Below are 19103 nucleotides of genomic sequence, written 5' to 3' on the forward strand. Positions count from 1 at the left end.
ACCTCACAATTATTAAAATACTGCTTTAAAAAATAAAAATATATAACCAAAGTCAACAGTGTTGGAAAGGATATGGAGAAACAAGGATACTCATCCACTGTTGGTGACAATATAAAATGGTGCAGTCCCTGTGGAAGCCAGTTTGTCAGTTCCTCAGAAAATTAAGAATTACCATATGGCCTAGCCATCCACTGCTAAGTATATGCCCAAAAGAATTGAAAGCTGGGACTTGCACAGATATTTGCACACCAATGTTCATAGCAAGATTATAAACAATTACCAAAAGATGAAAGCAACCCAAGTGTCCATTCATCAATGAATGGATAAATGAAAGTAACATATCCATACAAGGGAATATTATTCAGCAGTGAAATGGAATGAAATTCTGGTAGGCAGGACAACATGAAGACAGCAAGATGAGTGAAATAAGCCAAACACAAGAGGACAAACATTTTATGATATCACTGTTGTGAAATAATTAGAATAAACCAACCAACAGTATCAGAATATAGACTATAAGTTATCAGGGGAATAAGGTTTGGGAAGTTAATTGTACAATACACAGTGGTCCTATGTGAAACTTGGGTGAGTTTTGGTAATGAGTCTGGTGATCTAGCATAATATTGTGAACTTAATTAACAGCACTTAAATGTATGTCTGAATGAGGTTAAAAGGGGTAATGTTAGGTTATATATATCATAATAGAAGAAAAATTTTTAAAAAAATCTCTGGAGCCAAAGTGCACAAGTGGTGAAACTTAAATTGAACCATGAACTGTAGTTAATAGTACAATTATGAAAGTGTGCTTTCATCAATTTAAAAAAATATACCAAAATAATGTAAAGTTTAATAATAGGGTGGTATACGGGCATCCTGTATCTTATGTATGATTGTCCTGTAAACCCACAACCTTCTCTAATTTACAAAAAAAAAAAATGGAAGCCCAGTATGCTAATGGGGTACCAAAGGCACCTAAGTCCTGTGACAGCATGATGACAAGTAAGTTTCCCTTCAATTTAAGCTTTAAAATTTTGACTCTTTTAACATATAAACTACTATTTCTTTAAAAAATTATAAAAACAAACATACGATCTGAATGCAAAACTGGCTCCAGACATGTACGATGTTTACAACAATATTTCAATATTATTAAATATTACCAAACAGTCACCATCCTTCAGAGTAAGCAATTGTTGGGTTTGAGATTTTCATGGATTTAAAACTAGATGATAGGGTGCACGGGTAGTTCAGTGGTTAGAATGCACCTTTCATGCGGGAGAACTGGGTTCGATTCCCGGAGCATGCACCAAAAAAAAAAAAAAAAAAAAAAAAAAAGGACGATAGCCTTTGGTCCACATATGCTGTTTAAAATTTTTGCTATTTCATGTGAAATATAACTTTTGAAATATATGTAAAAGTATACAGTAGACTCCTGGTATAATCTTGTAAAACTTGGACATGGAATTATTATATATGTATTAAGCACACATAAAATTGTAAGCGCATATTAGAAAATGTTTAGAACCTAATGGCATTAGTCATTTCAATAATAAGTATAAAGTATGCTATACAATCCTCTGGCAATCATTAAAATGATTATTGATATAACTATGATGGATGTGGGTTATCCCAAATATTTCCACCTGCCCACTTTCTAAGAATGTTATGTCAATTATGATAGAATTTCACTACATAGAAATTGAGTATGGATTTGGGAGATTGAAATTTTAGATGCACAGAACTTCAGTTTCCTCTATAAAATCTCAATTTTCTCCTAATTGACTAAGAAATTTTTGTTTTGTTTTTAAACTGTCTTGTATATAAATATTTTTGTCACTGTGTATATCAGCTTTCTACAGTAGCAGTGGTTACCTCTTTCTTTTGATTTCCCTTTAGAAGCCACATGTCTCAAATGTCTTCAGTTTTTCGAAATATTATCAGAGATGTTTTGTATCTGTTTATTTTATCTCTCAATCTCTTGGGATTTGTTTCTAGGACTGTGAGAAAAAGTCATTTGTTCCCTTAATGAAAGTTCGCCACTTCTAGAAAACTTTACAAAGAAAAAACTATTAAAGCAAGACAAATGTCATGTAAGTATATTTTACAATGGGAGAATATGTAAGTTGGAAGCACCCATGATTTTGAAATGTGAGCTGATGTCATCTCATAAGATACTGACCTGATGTCACTCTACTTTGAATAAATATAAAACTTGAACTCATCCATAAAATAATGAAACTGGTATTTGTGTGTAGACTTCCAATTCTCAATTCTAACTAGAACAGAGGAAATGCTCATGGAGACAATTAGGCTAATCCCTTAATATACAGGATTTGGCAGAACCATGGATGACTACAAGGAAATATGCAATCCCAGATTGCAGATGCAAAAGAACATTTCAAAAATTCATTACAAAGTATTCAGTTTGTAGCTCACTATTTAGTATTGTCGAAAATTGGGAGGTATACATCCGAAAGCTCCCTTCTCTTTTGGCTAATGTGACCATGGCACTTGGATTACCAGCTAAATTATGTATGTGAAATCTCAGGAGGGCACCAAGGGCTGTTACTACCAGGCTTAAATAGTTTTATTTGTATCCAGCAAGTTTACAATGCCCAGAAGAACATGTTCAATAAAATAATCATGTTGCTTTTTCAAGGAACCAGTTTTGAAAGTTTCTTGGGATATATGTGTGTATATATATAAAAAATACACACACACATATATACATATACACTCACACCTATGTCATAAAGCATGCCCTAAAAATGTGAATGTATTATAAGGGAAAACTTGATACTGGAGAACTTTTAAGAGAATGTGGGAGGATTCTATGCAAAAGCATACACAGCCTTAGAATGCCAGAATGATCTGATTGTTTAAACATTTTGACATGCTTTTATTATATGTTTCTCTCTCTCTCTCTCACACACACACACACACACACACACACACACAAACTATAATAAGGGATAAAAAGGGGACAAGGACAGAGAAGAACTGGGATATATAAATGAATTATTTAAATGAGATTTCTGTAGGAGAGGTGTTACTAACTTTTAAAACCAAGAAAAGGGAATACTATGAGTTAATTACCAAAGAGATTATTTACTGTTCTCAGACAAGCAAAGATAACTTATAAATGTAACATTTCCAAAGTAAAATTGTCACTTCCTAGGTAGGATGCAATGTGATTATGCAGAGATTTGGGGAGCTGGGGATGTTGAGGTTCTTGTAACTAAAAACATATACATCTCATTTAGTTTTTTATTCTTGGTGTTTTAGGAGCTAAAAAGCCAAATACTATTTCTAAAAAGTTACCAGAGGCACTGGCCCACTATCCTCAGACAAGATATACTAAAAATCCACTTGGAAAGAAGGTATTTTTATCTCAGAATAAATTAATTTATTAATTAACAAATTTAAAAATTTATTAAATTAATTATTTATTAAGAAGAAGTAATTTTTCTTCATCCTTTTATTTTCCTCCAAGAATAGAGGGATTGAGCTGGTCCAACACAAAAACTAAACCACATATAATGGCATTCAATGCTTTATCAAAAGCAGACAATTATTTCACATAATTTATATTTGGGGGAGGTGCAAGAGGAGCCTGATGTAGGCTACACATCTGGTCATTTTCAAATGATTCTTTATGATAAAAATATTTTATATAGTGGTGAAATTCTCTATGGATTTTTATATACAAGTCAGCCGTACAGAAAACATTTTGCCCTTTGACATCAAACCATCCTCTATTTTGGTAATCCATGATGACTGCTAAGTTGTATCATTCTAGTACTCATTAATTTGTAGTTGCGGGGTCCAGGGCCTCCGGGAAACTGACTAAAGATGAATCAGCTTGGTCCTGCCAGTCATCATTTGACAATTAAATGGGGTTTTAGTTTTCAGAGAGAAAGAAGGAAGAAATTGAATACTGAGCAACTTCTATGGGCTTGGCACTCAGGACACCACATTGACGCCTCACTGCATGCCTGTAAGCAGTTATGGAAACTACATTTTACAACGACTCCATGCAGACCTTGAGTGACATCGCACAACCTGTTGGGGAGGAAGTCAGGATCTTCAACTAGAATTTTTTGTCTGAAGCATTGTTTTCTTGCCTCTATTCACTCTGTGATAATTGGAAAAGTGTCTGGGGAACACCAGGGTAAAAGATGGTATTGGGGGTTCAATTTCAAGTCTTCTGAGGCCAGAGAAGACCATAGCATAAGGCATAGCAAAGACCACCCTGATAAAGCAATCAAATGTTAGCTCCCAATGTTGAGCAAGCTCTTAAGTGGCTTGTGTTTGCACAGATATAAACAGGTCATTGCATGGTTCCAAATAAAAGAACAGGGCTACCCTGGGTGTGACTCAACTATGAACATCATCAGAGGATAGAAGTCTTGGTTTAGAATTTTAAAAAGAACAAAGGCCTCTTTGTAGCAAGTTCTGCATTCTTATTTCCACTTTTAGGACACTATTAGAAAAGAAGAAAAAGGGAAAAGATGAGGCATCTTAATTGGACTTGTTTTCAACATTGGAGCTCTATGGTAGAGGAGATGCCAGTGCAGATACTCAACCCAGCACCCAAGTGGGCACCATGTTGCCTTCAGTATCAAGGCTGGCATGCTGGTGCCATCTCCTCAACAGGACTGTGTGCTCCTGGAGGATGGGGGTCTAGTCCTCTCCACACCTCAACCACAGGTTGTCTGCCATGTAAGCAAGGCAGTGCTCATCCTCATTGCTATCCTATACACATCTAATTTCTTATCACAATTTCATCTCTAAGTGCGAAAACATCTAATTGCCTGAATGAAAATTTTACATGCCAACTTGAGTTCAAGCCCTAAACTTATATATTAAGTGGCCAAGTACTGCTGGGTAGGACAAGTTATCCATTTTCATAATCACAACAATTGAAATTTTAAACACTTAAGGGCAACCCCTTTAATTGTCCAATACCATTTTCAAAAGGTCCCAAAGGTAGTAGTATAATTTTGTGATGATGAAGTTACTTTACAGCAAAAGGTCAATTTTTAAAGAAAAAAATGAAATATAGGATCACCTGAAAAGAGAAGATTTAAATTTTGCTCCCAGTCACCAAAATCTGCAAAGTCCAACAAATGCAGAAGAATTTATTTTTTTCTTGGGACCACTCCAGCCCTTTCCTTTTCTATTTATTCAAGAAGTCATTGCCTTCTTATAATAGCAGTGGTAATCAGATCACTTCTTGGCAGATACAGTCACAGTTCACTTTTGAAATAAGGGCATAAATAGGGATAAACACTGAGACAATAAAGAAGGTCTTAGACCCCAAAGACAGAACACCTGGATGGAAATTTCTAGCTTCTCTACCAGTCAGCGTCTTCTTCCTCTTCTTCAGTTCCCTCACCTAAACAAAGGAGTGATGGCAGATTTTTATATACACTCAATGAGTACATACAAGTCATGTATCTAGCATGGTTCTTTGCATAGGTCTTGTCTGCTCTTTAGTTGTCATATTCAGAATTTTCAGCCTATGGTGGAACTGGCAGCTCCAGAGTCAACCGACCAATTAGTTCATTGTTCTTAGAGTTATCAAGAAAGCTGCAACCATTTCTAAAAGGAAGGAATTATTTTTGCCACCACTGCCACATACTATTGATACAATTTTTCAATGTCCCCATCCAATACAATTGGCATGCACCCTGAGAATATACTGGTAGCAAATCTAGCAGAACAAACCTTACAACCTAACATCATTAAATCTTTCCTTGTAAAGTCTGCAGTCTTATTCCCAGGAGCCATGGATAATAGTTCTTGGGAAGAATTGAAGGATTAAGAACAGTCATGATGAGACACTTAAAAGACACTACCTACACTATATCATTCCTGGCCCCCATTTTGTACCCAAATGAAATAAGTCCAGGTTATTAACTCTTGAGGGCTAAGGGAGTCTTTTGAGGTTCATGCTCAACCCTCTGACAAATGTACACTTAATGATTTAAGCTCTATTGCTGATGGCTTTATTTGTTCAGAATAATCAGGAGTCAATCTGGAGCAGGCAAGATAGATTGCATTCCTCTCTGGGCTCTCTCTGTGACTAGTGAAGGCAGACATCATCGACTAGACTGTCTGCATGAGACAGTGACCGCTACCTGTCCTGAATGGCTATCTATAGACCTACCTTCCTCTTGGAAAGGTAAACGTTTGTAGCAGATGAGCCCCTCCCTTGGGCTGGAAAACAGAGATGAGGTTATCATCCATTGGCCTTTCAAAGGCACCTAATGAGAGGGGGGAAAAAGGTGCTTGGAAAGGCTCTCAAGCATCAATCTAAAAATTCACTGTCGGCATTTGGGCCAAACCATCTTGACACAGACAGTAAGCTTATGCTAGGAACCACACAGGAGAAAGGGAATTTGGGAGAGAAGTTAACTCTGTCTGCAGCACCTAACATTTTTGTGATACTAATCCAGTTGCTTAACATATGTTATCTTGAGTATTCATTGCACAACTTCAGCAAGTCTATTATCCCAAGTTTCACATATGTGGAAACCCTAACAGGCTAGTGAAGAAGCTTACATAAGGAAGTATACTAAAAAGCTGAAGCAGGCTATGAAGCAAGATGATCTATTCCAATTTTTGTGCTCTTTTAAAAACGACACAGTGATTAAGATCACGTGATCTAGAGACTGAAAAAGTTAGGTTCAATTGACTCTGACATAATTTGGATAAATGACACAAATTCTCTGGAGCTTAGAATTTTCATTCACAGATTGGACAAGACAGAATCATAGAACAACTAAGGTGATACATGCAAATCACTTTCATTCAGTGCCTGGCACGTAGCGAGTGCTCAACAAATAGTGGCTTTCATGATCTCCTCCAACCACCTTCTCATGAACAGCTAGCTTATGGGGAGCCAGGGGAGGTAGTATGCTCCCAGACAGAACTTGGGGGAAGAAGGGAGGTGATGATCTCTGACAAGGTGTGAGATAAGCAATGAGATTAACATGAGACATGAGATGGTCATTTGATAGTAATACAACTCAGTCCAACTCTAAGATTCTGACTTCTTCCCAGACCTTATATCTTCAACTCAAAACTAATTATAGATATTGATATTCTCAGAGCATCTGAAAAGGGGAGATTGCAGACATTGCCAAGAAATGCCAAGACCGTGGTGACTCCAACAGAACCAGTTAAAGAGGAAATTTTCTGATCAATTGGCCCTTTGTGATTAAACCAAAGCAGCAGAATGAGTAGCCTGACTGATCCCTTCTGTGCAGTGTGAAAGAAAAGAGGAGAAATCTTTCCTCTCCATTGCAGAAGGAGACCTCAATGTCTAATTGTACACATTAAATCCTTTAGTAAATTTTATTTATTTATAAACTTAATTCTGCTGGGATTCAGAACAAAGCTCCTAAGTTTATTAAAGGCCTACCAAAAGTGAATATATAAACTGGAGCTAAAGAACTCCAATCACATAGGTTTTAGGGGAATGTTGACTTTCCTTCTTTTTTTATTCTTCTTTCTTTAAACAAAGTAGGCTTTGAAATGAGGCATGTAAAGGGACTGGGCATCAAAACATCTTCAGACTGCCTTTGTACAATGACTTTGCTGCTCTTTAAATGAGTGAAATGTTAAGGAGACAGACAGTGAATTCCATGTCTTGAAAGTGTGACCGCTCATTCACTTCTGCACTAGAGTAACACAAGCACTGTAAGTGTCTTTGACTTGCAATTTTTTCCCCAAATTTTAAGCTCTCCTTACAGCTAAGTTTGACACCTGTATTTGCCATGACACAGCTCATTAGAAAACATTCTGGTAGCTAATTTCTATGAGGCAATATGCAGAGCAGTTAACTTCAGGGCATTTGGAATCATACAGCATGGGTTTGAAAATCCACTTCTGCCACTGAAAATCTGGGTGATGTTTGTCAAGTCACTTAGTCTATGAAATGAAAATAATAAGAGCCAAATCTATAGCCGTTAGTATTAAAAATTATTGCAGGTAAATCACTTATCACTACAGGCATAAGTAGTATTCAAAAAATGTTAGCTGCTGTTTTTCCATTAGCCATTGTCATGGTCAGGTACATGTGTCAACTTGACACCTGTTTGTCTGGTTGGGCAAGTGCTGGCCTGTCTGTTGCAATGAGGCCATTTCATAGAATTAGATCATGATCACATCAGCTGCATCCACAGCTGATTCCCTTTGTAATCAGCCAAGGGACATGTCTTCAGCAATGAGTGTGCTTAATCTAATCACTGGAAGCCTTTTAAGGAGGATTCAGAAGAAATAGGCTCTCTTCCCGCTTTGGCTGGTGAGCTGCTCCTGTGGAGTTCACCCAGACCCTCCAATGGAGTCGTCAGTTTCACAGCCTGCCCTGGGGATTTTGGACTCTGTGTTCCATGGTCACATGCGACACTTTTATAAATTTTATATTTGTGAGTGTTCCCTGTTGATTCTGTTTCTCTAGAGAACCCTAATGAATACAGCCATGTTCAGGGACTAGTATGCCACAAAAGGCCTGCAGAGGATTCTGCTGATTTAGCGTGAGTTGGGATGAGGGTCCCTTAATCCAGTAAGGCTGTCATTGTTGTAAGCAGAGCAAATTCGGGGAAATGAAGAGAGACAGCCAGCCATATGAGGTAAACAGAGATTGTGTTATGCTGCCACAGGTCCAAGAACACCAAGGATTGCTGGCCACCTACCAAAAGCCAGAGGTGAGGCACACAATGGCTTCTCCCTCTAAAAGGGAGCATAGCCCTGTCAACACCTTGATTTCACACTTGTACATTCCAAAAATGTACAATAATGCATCTCTGTTGTTTAAACCAGCTAATCTGTGGTGCTTTGCTACACCAGTCCTGGCAAACTAAGACAGGAGGGAATAACTGTACTTTATCAAATCTAAGACACCATCAACTTAAGTAAAATAAATGGCCACCCACATTGGGCATCACTGAGAGGGACCCTTTCCAAGAAAGGATTTTCCTGAAGGCAAAAAACAATGATCTGCAGAGGATTTCCAAGAAATTAGAACAATGGAATGTCCTGTATAGAAGTGTAGATAAGCAGCACCTAATAATTATTTAGTGTCAGTCCAGTAGAGATAGCTTATCAGAATGGATAAACAAACATATGTAAAATGGAAACTCAATGTCAGCCAATCAGAACCTTTCTTAGTTTGCCCTCTATTAACTCCCCTTTTCCACACTCAGGCTCCCACATGCAGCTTGGATGCTGCCTGAATCATGAATCATAATCTGCTCAGATAAAATCCCCTAAATAATATCTTGTCTAATATTTCATTTTAGCAGACTGTAGTAAAACACACCATTATTTAACATAACCCCAAGAACAGCAAAAACAATAAAGATGCTTCAATTAAAACTATGTCAGTGTCTTCTTATCATTTAGAACTGTTTTGCACTTATTGAATTATCTTACATTTATTTAGGCACACATTTTACTCACTTTTATTTGTGCAAAATGTAAAAAGAAAAAAATGCACAAGTTAAGGTGTTGCTAAAACTTCATCACATTTGAAATCTAACTCTTCTCAATCACATTTCCCCCTTGAAAATGTCAATGTCTATGGTCTATTTTCCACAGAATTTTCATCCGAGCTCATTTTGTGAGTTTTGCTATGTTAACCCTCCTCTACTTGACTCAACTCAGTTTTGCCTATTTCTCTTTGAGTCCCAGGCCACTGGAAGTGTAGGGGCTCCTGTCCAACGGCAGCTGGAACTTGCATGCCAATCATCATTTAATGCATCTCCAATAATCCTGGCTAAATCAATCACACCAGTCAACCATGATCTGCAATTTCTTCCTTCTGTTCTGAAGGATGGGCCATTTCTCTTGCTTTCCAAGACACCACCATGTATAAGAGCAGTAGTACACATGGCTCAGCTGACCTAATGACAGCCTTAGCTAAGACAAAATTCAAGCACATGAAGGCAACATCAACAGAGTTTCAGCTGCGGGGCTGTAATTTAACATCAACTGCAAGACATAGTCCAATTTAAGGGATATTAAAATATGGGGGAAAAATCGCATCTCAGTCATGATAAAACACAGCATCCCAGCTGGTGAACTATTTAAGGCGGAACACAGCCCTTCCCATCCAACTGGCTAACCTAGGTCCCTTATGTTATCAATTCATGTACAAACAGCTTAACCTTCACTTTCTATGAGATGTGACCTTTGTCATGTACAGTATCAACAGCTTCAATAAATTTCCTGCCTTGTGCACTCCTGCCAACTTAAATTTCAGCTTCATCTGTTTTTGCCCCTTGCCAAAAACAATGGGCGGCCTGAAAAATATCATTTTCACAGAGAGTCAATCTCAGGCTTAACCTTACAAGGCCCTCAAATGGGGCATTCTGTAAGGCTGGACATATTCTGCTTCTTGATCTGGGTTCTATTTACACAGGTTTGCTCACTTTGGAAAAAAAATTGAGCTGAGCAAAAATCATAAGATTATAGCTCAATGAAATGTACACAAGGGGGAGATAAACATGTGACTATACATATGAATGTTCCAGCATGCATATTATAATTCAATTGAAAATTAAAAGAAAAATCTGCAAGCAAGAGAACCTTGAGATATTTGAAGAAAAATACAGGTGAGGGTAGCTAGTGATAACACACGGATTAGTTCGTTTCATTATTCGATTTGTTAATCCAGGTCTTAGTCAGGACTGAAGCACTCAGTACCCCTGCCCCTCCAAACCTGTCAATGAGATAACGACCACCTTTCTCATCTCCCCTGTGAGAAACGGACCCCCGACACTTTCTTCTGTTCTCCCTCCACTCCTGATCTTGAATCAAACACCAAGGTCTTTTGGCTGATGCGACCCTGACTAACGCCATCTCCTATGACTCCTCACCTTGTGCTTGCACTTCTGACATGTGGTTTCTTTCACACCAAGGCTATTTCTCTAGCCTGTATTTCAGCTCGAGCTGCTGTATTAACTTAAAATGTGGTCCTGCTTTCCTCCCCAACCCCATCCCCATGCTCTGATCCCTCCTTCTCCTGTCTCATCACTTATCCTTTAGCTTGTATCTCAGACATGATCTCATGGGAGAAATCTGCCAGGAGTCCTTCTCTGCCTGCTCCAGCCTGTGTGAGATGACCCTCTTCTGTGTCCACATGTACGGTGTAGGCACGTGTTCTGAGGATCTTCACAGACCCTATTGTTTGTCTGCAGATCCTTGTCCCCTACCAGCTTCAACAAATGTTTATGTATGATTTATTCATCCTCATGTTTGGAACCCAGCCTCTGGCACTTAGTGGGTGATCAGTTCATGCTTCATTAACTGAAATGAAGGGCAAAAGGACTATTCGGAATAGGAAGGTACCTCTATTAAGAACCGAATTGCAGTAATTAGCCTGGAGCTAAGTAATTTAACATAATTAACTTCACTCTGTGTATTTGAGAGATTAGGGCATGTTTTCTATTCATTTCTACAAATCAGTGTGATATTTTACATTATATGTTCCTGTAAGGAGAGATAAATAGTCAGTACACATATAACATGAGTTCCTCGAACATCTGGCATTAAAGTCCTTTAAAAAGTTTCACAGTAATAAAAACCCATTGGAGATTTTGGTAGTGTGTTGAATTACTTGGGTACTAAATGATTTTCCAGAGTCAATGCACTGAAGTTTTATATCTTGGTTGTTTTAAAATAAACTAAGAGAATTAGTCTCCAGGGTGGGAAAAAAATCATGTTCTATATAATTTTTAAAAATATATTGCTATTTATAGTAAGAGAAGCACTGAAGTACATTTGTAGATAGAAGGTTTGGCTTTGATTTTTATTCATCTAATTTAAAGGATGTTAAACAGATTTAATTTGAAAGTGCAAGATAAAACCATAAAAAAAGAAAAATCAATTATAGATGAGAAGATTGTGTTTATAATGGAATCACCAACATGCTCTTCAAAACAGTGGGTAGAAATAGAGAAATTGTAATAATTGCTTGCAATAGTATTGCTTTTCTCTAAATTGGTATTACCTGCACACTATTTAAAAAATAAAATCAAAGAAACATACAGATGGAAATTTCCTTTTACCGACAAGGGAATTGATTCATTTGTATATCAAGCCTTTTTCTTAGCACATAAAATCAATATAGCAGATGAAATGAAACAAAACCCAATCTTCCCATGCTAAACTGGAAGAGGGGAGGAAAATGCTAGACCATCTCCAAATTAAAAAGCACCACATTTGGGCTACTGTTTGCCCATTTCTGGACATGTCTCAGCACAAAATAGTTGACAACATAGCTAAACATAAGAATTTGGGAGGTTTTATCTCAAACCCATGTTGTGGGCAATTGTTTTGTATATCGAGGGGAAAGTACATAAAACATGTCAGAGTTGGCACAGAATTTCACAAAAGCAATAGCCTTCTAGAAATATCAACAAAATCATTTAAAGTTCACAGAATTATCATTGGCATCTGATTTTCTAATATATTTTTCCCCTTGTGGCTGTTCTTGCTCCAAATTTCACAGTAATCACCTCTTCGAATTCAATGTTTGGATTCTAAGTTGGATTGTGGCTCAAACTAGACATTTTGATTAACCAAAACTGAGCAAAACTCTACCTCAGTAAATGAAAAAGAGAAAGAAGAATGAACCTTCCTTCTCATTTTAACCCATCCTCTCTCGTATTCACTGCATGGCCACAGACATTTTCCTGAGAATTCTGTCTACTCAGACCTTTACCACTTACTTAATCACTGAGGGAACTTTCTTATGTTTAAAAAACTTAACAGTACTTGGGAAAAATGCATTATGAAATTTCCAACTGCAGGCTGCCTCTGAGACAAATCTGCTTATTAATTCTGTTACTGTGTTGAATCTTATCATGCCACAGAAGCTTAGGAACCTGCCCCTGCATGGAAAACAAGTACCTGACATGACTCTAACCTCCTTCTGCAACAACAAGCCCAGGCTATTCTTTCCACATAAGCGGCCTTTTTTGTGTGGCATGGGAACCTATTAAGTTGGCCATAATGGATTGGAACAGGGAACTGTCAGAACCAATGGCTTCTAATCTGGCCCAGAGTAAGAAATGAAATGAGGGATGGATCCATCAGATACTTCCTCTTGCATTGCCCTGAACATAAGACTCACAGAGAGAAGACAGTAGGACAGCAGGGAAGCAGACCTCTCAAGGGATCTAGAAATAAAAAGCAGAAAATAGGAATGGCTGAACCTAAGGTACAGTGCAGTCACAGTAGAGGTACAGACCTGTTTTTCTAAGGGAATGCAAGATCATCGGTTCTTAGAGGCGTGGTAGCAGGTCTGTGTTAAAAAACAATCAGAAATGTTCCCATTCTTCACAGGGCCTATCTGTACACAGATTCCTTCGCCATCCCATCCCCTAATGACACCTCAGTTTGTCACTTCTTACAATCAGAATGAGCATAGCACAGTTCCCTTACTGAAAAAAAAGAGTGTAGGAGGTTCTGTGGTTTGTTGAACACTGTATTAAGCAGCGTTTACAAAGTGAAACTGGCTCTAATCATAGCTCCAATCAAAACTGATATTCACTAAAATCGGCACTATCCAGGCTAACAACCCTACTGCTTGAAGCAAAGAATAAATATCAGAAAATTACTAGCCACTAAAAGCTAACGTTTCTCTCTTCTACCCCCACTCAAACTGCTGTGCTTCTCCCTGCCTTGCTTTCACCATCAAACATCTTACGGATACTTCAATGCCAGTCTGTCTTCCTCCTTGTCTCTTATCTTGTGCTCTGGAATTGGGTCTTTGGCAATACCCCATGACTTTAACCAGCATGGTCAAAGATTTAATAAGCTAATTGCCAAGTCTAATTTTTATCTCCTGGCTTTACATCTTGCCTGACCAGTGTAGCAGGGCCAATCAAGGCTATCCTTTGTTCTCCATACTCTCTAAAGAACATAAGCTTCTTGCAAATACTTTTTGCTGATGCATTTGCAGTTGAGGGCGTTATGAACTAAACTTCACTGGCAATTGATTTTGTCGGGGCTTTTCTTTTAACAATAAAAATCCTGAAAGCCACCAGCACTAATGAAACATTGAGCAAAGCATGCTTTTTTTTTTATAATATTTGTGATTACTGCTCTTTCATGGGATGTTTTTCCTGGGTTGGACTCTGCCATGGCAAATGTCCTATCTGATACACATCTTTACTAGTTTACTCATGATGAAGTCCAGATAATCACACTGTTTGTTATCCTCGAGAACACCTCCCTTAAATAACACTCATCCATATAATAGATTATGAGACAGGACCATTTTAGAAAATCTATCTTATTGTAGAAATCTATTCCAAGAATATTTATTCAGCAAATAATCACAGAGATACTACTAGGCATTAGGCAGCTTGCTTACGGTATACCACAGGAATGAATATCTACTTTACTCTTCACCGTTTATTCACATGCACTCATGTTTGTTTTTCTCTCCATTGTTTGTTAACCGTCTGGGAGCATCTCTGCACTCTAATAGGTTGTCAGTAATAATTTACTAAACAAAGTAAATAAATGTGGCATAATCCAAGTCTGTCCTATTCTACCAGCCTTAACTCAATGTTATTCTTTCCCTCACTCTGTGTGTTGTCACCCCCAGGTCCTACCATGAATTTAAAAGTGTAGGTATTTTCTGTCTCAGGGCCTCTAAAATGGTCTGTCTGGGTCATTAATCATGTACCAAGCAAACCACCTGGCACCTCAGTTGACACTCAACACAATTATTCAACCAACAGAGTGCTCTTCTTTTGTCATTTGCTGGATGTTGTCTTGGGCAAGCATTACTGCGCAAGACTTCCTCACCTGCAAGATACAGTCTGTTTCTTTATGGCCATTCAGTAAACAGGAAGAAAGGAAACAGAAACTGTGTTTGCTTTAATCCGGATCACATATCAGGTCCATTCCACAGATAGTTTGTCCACTGTCTCGAAGCAGCAGTTGCGAACGCAGGTGGAACTAGGTCAGTAGCATAGATGAAATGTGGTCCAAGTGCTAAAATGGACCTAGCGCCAAATTAATTCAATTGTAGCCTTTGTTTCTGAGGGATCATCCCATATTTGTTCTAACTCAGCTGTTGCCATTCTTCATTTGTTGATTGCTGTCTCATTCTTGGAAACGCACAGGCATCCCATTCATTTTGGAGCTTTGTTTTCTTGAAAATTATCAACTACATCTGAATTTATTTTGTAGCTGCCTAACACAGCAATGGCCAAGAATGTTGAAAACTCGTGCATTCGATAATAAAAGAATTGGAGCATGAGTGGTATCAAAAAAGAAGTAGAATGATTTTAAAAAATGACAAATAATGGGGAAAAAACTTAATGACTTTACTAAAGTTGTTATTGACCTTAATCAATTTCTCCTCTAATTAAGTTTTCCCAGGATTAGAATATTGAAGAAAACATCTAAAAACTCCTACTTCAGATACATGTTGCCATTTTTAGTTTAAAAGCATGTCATTTTGCTCACCATTAGTAGAGTGAATGAGTGAACAAAGAAACAAATGGACTGAATTAAGTAGGAATTTAGTTGAATGAGCAACATAAAGCCTACGTGAATTTTGAAAATAGAGATTTTGAGAAGTTAATGATTTCCCAGCCTGAATTATACTATACAGTTTGAATTGTGACAAAGAGTACCAATAAACAGCACTATAAATTCTAAACAGAAGCATTTGAATATAAAATCAAGTTATCTCAAAATTATTATTGAGTAGAAAAATATTTATCTTAGCAATATTTGCATATTATTTTAACAAATAACAAAAATCTTCCTTTCAAAAAATCTCAAGTGCTACATATAGAAAATTATTTTTTGTATCCCCCTTTCCAAACACTTGAAAGAATTCAAAGCAAAGAAAAAAAAAAGAAGCTAGAATAGATGCAATAATTGAGAGGACCATTGACTGAGAAGCATCAAAATTATACAAGGGTCAAGTCTACCTAAACTGATTTACAGATCCAATGCAATACCAATTAAAATCCCCAAAACTTACTTTTCAGAAATAGAAAAACCAATAACCAAATTTATCTCGAGGGGCAGGTTGCCCCGATTAGCAAAAAATATCCTGAGAAAGAATATGAAATAGAAGACCTCACGCTACCTGACTTTAAGGCATATTATGAAGTTACAGTGGTCAAAACAGCATGGTACTAGCATAAAGATGGATATACTGACCAATGGAATCAAATAGAGTAATCAGATATAGACCCTCTCATCTATGGACAACTGATCTTTGATAAGGCAGTCAAGCCAACTCACCTGGGACAGAACAGTCTCTTCAATAAATGGTGCCTAGAGAACCAGATACCCACATGCAAAAGAATGAAAGAGGATCCATATCTCACATCCTATACAAAAATTAACTCAAAATGGATCAAAGACCTAAACATTAGCTCTAAGATCATAAAACTTTTAGAAGAAAATGCAGGGAAATATCTTATCAATCTTATAATAGGAGGCAGTTTCATAGACCTTATACCTAAAGCATGAGAATTGAAGAAAGAAATAAATAATTAGGAACTCCTCAAAATTAAACACTTTTGTGCATCAAAGATCTTCATCAAGAAAGTAAAAAGAGTGCTTGCTTCAGAAGCACATATACTAAAATTGGAAAGATACAGAGAAGATTAGCATGGCTCCTGTGCAAGGATGACCCGCAAATTCCTGAAGCATTCCATATTTTTAAGAAAAAAATAAAAATGAAAGTAAAAAGGCAGCCTATATAATGGGGGACAATATTTGGAAATGATATATCAGATCAAGGCCTAGTATCCCGAATATATAAAGAGATTAACTCAACAACAAAAAGACGGACAACCCAATTACAAAATGGGCAAAAGACATAACAGACACTTCTCAGAAGAGGAAATACATTTGGCCAAAAGGCACATGAAAAGATGCTCAACCTCACTGGCTTTTAGGGAAATGCAAATCAAAATCACAATGAGATATCATCTCATACCCACCAGAATGGCTATTATCAATAAAACAGAACATGACAAGTGCTGGAGAGGATATGGAGAAACAGGCACACTTATCCACTGTTTGTGGGAATGTCAAATGGTACAACTGCTGTGGAAGGCAGTGTGGCGGTTCCTCAGGAAGCTAAGTACAAAATTACCATATGATCCGGCAATATCATTGCTAGGTATCTACTCAGAGGACATGAGGGCAAGAACACAAATGGACATTTGCACACCAATGTTTATAGCGTCATTATTTACAATTACCAAGAGATGGAAACAGCCAAAATGTCCATCAACAGAAGAGTGGCTAAGCAAGCTGTGGTATATACATACAATGGAATATTTTGCAGCTATAAAACAGAATAAAGTCATCAAGCATGTAACAACATGGATGGACCTTGAGGACATTATGCTGAGTGAGATTAGCCAGAAACAAAAGGGCAAATACTGTATGGTCTCACTGATATGAACTGACAATAGCAAATGAACTTGGAGAATTTCAATTGGTGAAAGAGACCATCAAGAGATAGAAATAGGGTAGATATTGGGTAATTGGAGCTGAAGGGATACAAATTGTACAACAGGACTGATTATAAAAATTCAGAAATGAATAGCACAATACTACCTAACTGTAATACAATATCAGAACACTGAATGAGGCTGAATGTGAGAATGATAGAGGGAGGAGGCCTGGGGGCACAAATGAAATCACAAGGAAAATAGACAATAAAGACTGAGATGGTATAATCAAGGAATGCCTAGAGTGTATAATGATAGTGACTAAATGTGCAAATTTAAAAATGTTTCTACATGAGGAACAAATGAATGTTAATGATGCAGGGTGTTGAAAATAGATGGTAATTAATATCTTAAAACTTTAATGTATTTGTGAGACAAGCAACAAATGTTTATTTGGTAAAAAATTTATATTTTGACTAGTGAATTTCCTAATATAACTTATGTGGACAGCTTAATCTAACACCATAGTACTTGGAACCTTTCATAGGGCATGAGATTTTGTAGGTTTGTCCAGAGTGATGCCCAGATAAATCCCAGATCAATTTGAACAGTGAATAGGGAAGTATTTTCAGAGTCCCCTTGGGGGAATGGTGAGAAAGGGGGAAAATTCAACTTCCCCAAGTGGAGAAGTCTTAATATTCTCACAGGCAGTGGGGACAGCCAAAGAAATAGGCTGAGCCTCCAATCTTGGGGTTTGTTCATAAGAAACTTAATCCTGCAAAGGATAGGCTAAGGCTACTTACAATTAGGCCTAAGAATCACCCCCAAGAGAACCTCTTCTGTTGCTCAGATGTGGCCTCTCTCTCTGGCCAACCCAGCAAGCAAATTCACTGCCCTCCCCCTCTCTACATGGGACATGACTCCCAGGAGTGTGGACCTTCCTGGCAACATGGGACAGAAATCCGAGAACGAGCTGGGACTCAGCACCAAGGGACTGAGAAAACCTTCTCCACCGAAAGGGGGAAAAGTGAAATGAGACAAAATAAAGTGCCAATGGCTGAGAGATTCCAAACAGAGTTGAGAGGTTATCCTGGAGGCTATTCTTACACATTAAATAGATATCACCTGTTTAATTAAGGCATAAAGGAGAGGCTGTAGGGAACTGCCTGAAAATGTGGAGCTGTGCTCTGATGGCCATATTTCTTGAAGATAATTGCATGATGATATGGCTGTCGCAGTGTGACTGTGTGGTTGTGAGAGCCTTGTGTCTGATGCTCCTTTTATCTACCTTATCAAGGTGCAAGTAAAACACATGGATTAAAAATAAATAAATAATAGGGGGAACAAATGTTAAAATAAATTTAGTAGATTGAAATGTTGGTGATCAGTGAAGGGTAGGGGTAAGGGGTATGGTATGTACGAATTTTTTTCTGTTTTCTTTTTATTGCTTTTTCTGAATTGATGCAGACATTCTAAGAAATGATCATGATGATGAATAAGGAAAAAAACAACACTGAATTGTATACTTTATATTCATGAATTGTGTGGTAACTGATTTGTATCTCAATAAAGCTGTTACCAAAAATTAACAACAACAACAAAAATTATGCAAGGTTAAAAATAAAATAATAAGTAGGGCAGGAATAGCTT

General features: G+C 37.5%; 1 protein-coding gene and 1 non-coding gene across 2 annotated transcripts in view; one reads left to right on the forward strand and one right to left on the reverse strand.

The window, feature by feature from the left end:
- GRM7 (glutamate metabotropic receptor 7) overlaps positions 1-19103 on the reverse strand; it is a 1019804-nt gene that overhangs the window by 723211 nt on the left and 277490 nt on the right.
- On the forward strand, positions 16606-16712 carry LOC143647559 (U6 spliceosomal RNA). Its single transcript, XR_013158171.1, has one exon. It is a non-coding gene; the product is annotated as a U6 spliceosomal RNA (small nuclear RNA).

The sequence above is a fragment of the Tamandua tetradactyla genome, chromosome 9 (assembly GCF_023851605.1).
Source record: "Tamandua tetradactyla isolate mTamTet1 chromosome 9, mTamTet1.pri, whole genome shotgun sequence".
Taxonomy (NCBI): domain Eukaryota; kingdom Metazoa; phylum Chordata; class Mammalia; order Pilosa; family Myrmecophagidae; genus Tamandua; species Tamandua tetradactyla.